The sequence below is a fragment of the Poecilia formosa genome, unplaced genomic scaffold (assembly GCF_000485575.1).
Source record: "Poecilia formosa unplaced genomic scaffold, Poecilia_formosa-5.1.2 Scaffold251, whole genome shotgun sequence".
In the NCBI taxonomy this organism is placed as follows: Eukaryota; Metazoa; Chordata; class Actinopteri; order Cyprinodontiformes; family Poeciliidae; genus Poecilia; species Poecilia formosa.
The window spans coordinates 901,338-906,873 of NW_006800190.1; positions in this window are offsets into that span (position 1 = coordinate 901,338).

The window sequence follows — 5,536 nt, forward strand, 5'->3', positions numbered from 1 at the left end:
ACATTGGAGCCGGTTTTGCAGGCCTTGGTGGACATGAGGTGTTCCGTTTAGCTGCTGGTGCAATCGATGGATGCCACATCAGGATCCTTCCTCCAGCCGAACCACAGAAAAAGTCCTATATAAATAGGAAACTTTTTCCATCCATCGTCTTGCAAGGAATCTGTGATGGAAAGGGTAACTTTCTTGATGTGTACATAGGCAACAGTGGTTCAGTACATGATGCAATGGTCCTGCGAAGGTCCCCAATGTTCAAGCAAGCCCTTTACCCACCAGCTGGTTTCTTTCTTTTGGGAGATGGAGGATACCCCTGTCTGCAGCATCCAGTCTGCATTATGACTCCATATCGACAGCCTGTGGACAGTAAGTATATGTTGTTTGTTTTCCGTTTTTAAAATCAAAAACCTCACAGCTAACTGAATTCTAAAGTCCTGTGGCTTAGGTCTTTTTATTTCTGTTTCTATTCAGGCAGAGTGGAACAGCGATATAACAGGCACCATGCAAAGGCCAGAACCATCATAGAACGTACCTTTGGAATGCTGAAGACACGGTGGCGCTCCATCTTTCTTCGGGCACTTGAGATCCGGCCTCTCTTTGCTCCCAAAGTTGTTGCTGCATGCTGCATTCTACACATTTGTGTAGCAGCAGATGACATTCTGGCTGAAAATGATGTGGAAGAAGGTTCAGAAGATGATGGTGGAGAGGAAGTCATTCATACAAATGCAGAAGAATTGTCTGGAAGCCACTTTCGAGCCAGACTTGCAGCTCAACTCTCTGCTCCTGCAGCACAGCCTGCTTTTCTCAATGAACATGATTACATTTAAGCCTTTTCTGTTTCACAACACTGTATGATACTGTATATAGTTCAAATATTAAATCTATCCGATTTTGATTGTCAGAGGAATTTAAAGACAAGCTTTATGAAAAATTTAACATAAACAAATGTACCAAATACAAATCCTGTGTGTAGTGATTTTTATTTAAAATTTGTTAATTAGCTTCTCAAACAATGCAAGCTATTTCTCAGCCCTTGCTGTAGCTGCCCTCTCTCTTTCTTCTTCTCTTGCCCTTGCGCCTCTTTATGTTTGTCCTCGTCTCTCTCTGCCTGCTCTTTCAAAAATTCAAGGACAGCCTCAGTGAACCTGGTTCTTTTCTTCCCCTCCACTTTTCCTGCACTACTGTGACCAGGGTCAGAGGCCTGGTTAGTAACTGTGCCACCTGAAGTGGGAGTCAGGTTTGCAGCCACTGTTAGAGGTGGACTGATTGAGTGCTGCCCCTGCAGTGCTGCATCCATAAGACTGTACCACTGCCAGGTGGCAGCAGTTGCAGTACCAGACTCTACCCCTTTTCCAGTAGGGGGGTCTCTAAGATCCTAAAAAACATAAGAACAAAATCAAAGTAAAAAAGTATTTTCTGTTTGTAAAACACATGCAAACATGCTTACATGTTAGGAGATAAATCCCAAAAGAATATAAAGAATTATTAAAATGTAGATTTTTTCAACATCTCAAACTAGGCAAAAGGTCAGATTAAATTAAGTTTGAAACAAGATGTATTTTTTTTAAATAACAAAAAATATCAAACACAGAACAAAGTGCAGCAAATTGCACAAAAATAAAACTCAGGAAGATATTTCACAGCCTACTAGTTACCCTACCTTGTATTTCTCCTTCAAATTATTCCATTTTTTTTTTCGCTTGCTTTGGGGATATATTAAATCCCAGTTTTGCGACACAAACTCTGCGTAAAACAAAACCATAAAACACAACATAGAGAAATCAGTTGTTTTTATTTTTTCCCCTTAATATTTAAAAATAAAAGCTATGAAAACTCACTCCCATCCACTTTTTGAGGCATTTCTTTTCCCAGTAAAAAGGGACTCGTTGGCCGCACGCCACTCAATTAGTGCCTGGGTTTCCTCGTTTGTCCCTTACATAATAATAAAAAAGAATACATTTTAATTGTATATATTGTTATACATTTTCCAACGTTTCAGCGTTGAAACTCAATGAGGTATTTGTTTTTTCCTAACACACTAATACAATATCAACAGTCCCGAAATGGACTGAAGAAGTAACGGCTGAGGAAACGGTAGGTTTAGCATTTTGCTAAAGTGAAAAGTCGCTCAAGCACTGTAAACACTAAAGACACTCAAGAAAGACAAATACAAATACACACATCAAATTCTCATGAGTTACGCACAATTTTAAACAACCGTATTGAGAATTATTATTTTAATTTTAAATACAAAAACACTTACAGTTATGCACTTTCTCCTCTGCCATTCCGTCGTTTGTGGCACAATGCATTCTGGGATATCTTGCTGGCTCAAGTCCGCAGAAGGATGCATTGATGCATCCTCGATAAAATGGGCGGAGCAAGAACACATCCGGGTACTTTGAGCGTTCTTGCTTGGATGTGTACTTTGAATTGGAACAGTACTTGGGCCGCTGTCGATGACGTTTCACGAGGACGCGAGAACACAAGTACAGACAAGAACGCATATTGAGAAACGGCCAAGGTCCTCTTCAATGACTATCTTCTTACGGTTTTTTCACTAACACCATTGAAAATTAAATAGTACAAGGGAAGTACATGACACGTTCTTTAGTACTTGCAGTATGTGTATTTCAAAGTCTTTCATGTCAAGTGATTTTTCTCTTTCTTTTGTTAAAGAGCCAGTCTTGTGTATTTCCTGGCTCATAATGCCATTTTATAGCACACTGAAGTAACTATGTATTTTGCTGTATTTATCAAATGTGATTTAAAAGAAATTTGTATAGTCCATCCATCCATTTCCTTAAACCCTTGTCCCTTAGTGGGGTCAGGAGGTGCTGGTGCCTCTCCAGCAAACGTTCCAGGTGAGAGGTGGGGTCACCCTGGACAGGTCACCAGTCTGTCAGGGCAACACTAGAGACAGACAACCATAAACACACACACTCACATCTAGGGAGAATATAAAGAAGCCAATTAACCTGACAGTCATGTTTTTGGACTGTGGGAGGAGGGTTACCCTATAGAACCCACTATACACAGGGAGAACATGCAGACTCCATGCACAAAGACCCCAGGCTGGGAATCAAACCCAGGACCTTCTTGCTGCAAGGCAACAGCTCTACCAACTGCACCACTGTGCAGCCATCTATTTGTATAGTAACATCTTGAAATTGGACCTCTATCTCTTTAAGAAACTCCTGCTCTTTCTGAAACTCCACCTTCAGGAAGTCATCACAACATCTCTCCTTAACAGCAACACTGGTAAAAATGTCTAACAATATTTTGCTGTCACTTGCCAGAATCCAAATGAAAGCAGTGATTCTTGGGGGGCAAAAAACATTTAACAACATTTTTACCAGTGTAGCTCCTATAATGAGCTCAGCAGATGTGCAGTTCCACCAGGTGTTTGCTAATTGCTGCTGGCTAGTCTGAAGGAGCTGAGTGGGGGAATCGCAGGGAAGGGATGAAGTTTGGAAGCCTTGAAAAGCAGAACATTTCCAAAAGTCGAAAATTTTCTACTTTTGAAACTCAGAAATCTCCTATTTTTTTGGTAGAAATTTACTCCCTTATTTCTTTCCTTTCTACAATCACTCTTATATTCTGTCACAGGGATTGATTGAAACTCAAAGGAGACTGGGATAAAACATTAATTAGCAACATCAGATAACACGAGTAGAGACAAAAATATAGTTTTTCTCTGATTTCTCAGAGAGCAGGGGAAGCCAGTTCCGCCAGAGTTTACAACTATCTGTAGCAAAGCTGTTTACACTGATCAAGTCAAACTTAGTATTTAGATTTGTATTAGTAATGCACACCTGCATTAGACTATTCTTCTGCTACTGGTTGTTGAAAACAGGAAATATTTTTATCTGCTTCACCATCTGCCTACAGATGGTGCAAATAAGAACTGGAGAGCTTCAACTGCGCCTCACACGAAAGCACAAATGTTTGACTTATTGACTGTATGATAACTGGACATGCTATTGGCTTTTTGTTCTTTTTATTTCGCTATTTTGGGGATTATTTGACTAAAATCTAAGATCTGAGTGTAATTGTTGTACTGTCTGGCATACAGTTTCATTTTATTCACTTTTTTTTTAAATTCTCACAATTATTACAGTTTCTTTTGAAAAGTAGTTTATGTTCCTCACTTCACTGCAAAGAAAATCAAGTTTTATTACTTTTAGCTTCCAAAGTCATTTATTCTGGAAAAGTATGAGGAGAAAAAAAATGCTTCCACCGGCAGAAAAATCCTTTCCCTTGATAATCTATCAACCAAAACCTAAGGCACTGATTTATTTCTCAAAGGGTTTGGCACTTTATTACTGAGGTTTTGCATCACAGAGTAATAAATGGGCCATTTGCTTGTTATTAGGTCTTGAATTAAAAGAAATGCAAACTCTAACACACAGTCCTATTTATTCACAAAAACTTCTTCTAAAATGCACAAGCAGCATATTAAAAACTCTCAGCCTGTCCATCCTGCTTAAACAGAAAATAAGAAAGGCAATAAAAAGTGCTGGTCTAATCCACTTAAAGCAACCAATCAGCTGGAAGTGAGCACTTGTTCAGAATACAAGTGCTCACTTGAAGAGAACAAACACTGCCTTTACAATTTAAGGTAATGTTTTTAAAAACTATTTTTAAAAAATGAATAAAAAGAACTTCTTCATACTTTAACCACTGCAACATTTTAAACAGATTCTAACAATTGATAGAATTGTTATGTTTTGTTGTGTCCAAAAGGTATTATTCTGCAGTATGTTATAAGATAGATAATCTGTGAAAACACTGATCTTCTCCAACTCCTCCTCCTGCTGCTGTCTGAAGAAATGCTCTGCAGATTGTTTGTGTCATACTGTACTGTCACTACATAGTCACAGTTTTAACAAATGTGTGTTTGGTTTTTATTTTACAAAAGTTACTGCAGCTTTAAGAATGTGCTTAAACATAGACACAATTAAACTTTCAGTAGTTAGATTTCTCATGGTTTTACCTTTGATAACAATTGAGCCCAACAACAGATGTTTCCATGGTGATCCCATTTCCCTGAGGGGTTTCAAAGGTAACAGCAGGTTTAATCAAACTGGGCCGAACACCACGATGTGAATGATTCGGTTTTCTTCCTGTCTCCTTTTCACTGCCACCGTTTTGAAGCCGATTTTCCCCCTAAATTAGATTTAAATTGTATTTAGTAAACAACACTAAACTTCTTAATGATTAGGTCACACAACGTGTTAACTTATCCCACAAAAATCTATACAAGTGTGTTCATTTGTATAGATTGACTACTTCATAACTGACTACTTCATTTCAGCTCAGCAGTTACAATCAGGATCTCTGAAAGGCGACACTTTGTTCAGAGCTAATTACTCAGTGGATGAGCTCATTCTGCTTTCTCACTTCAAGCTGCTCCTTCGTTACTGTTTTGATGACGTGAAACAACGTCTTCTGCCAAGTTGGCTCATGCAAACACCATGTCCTCACCACCCACACAAAAACCACAACACACACACACACACACACACACACACACACACAC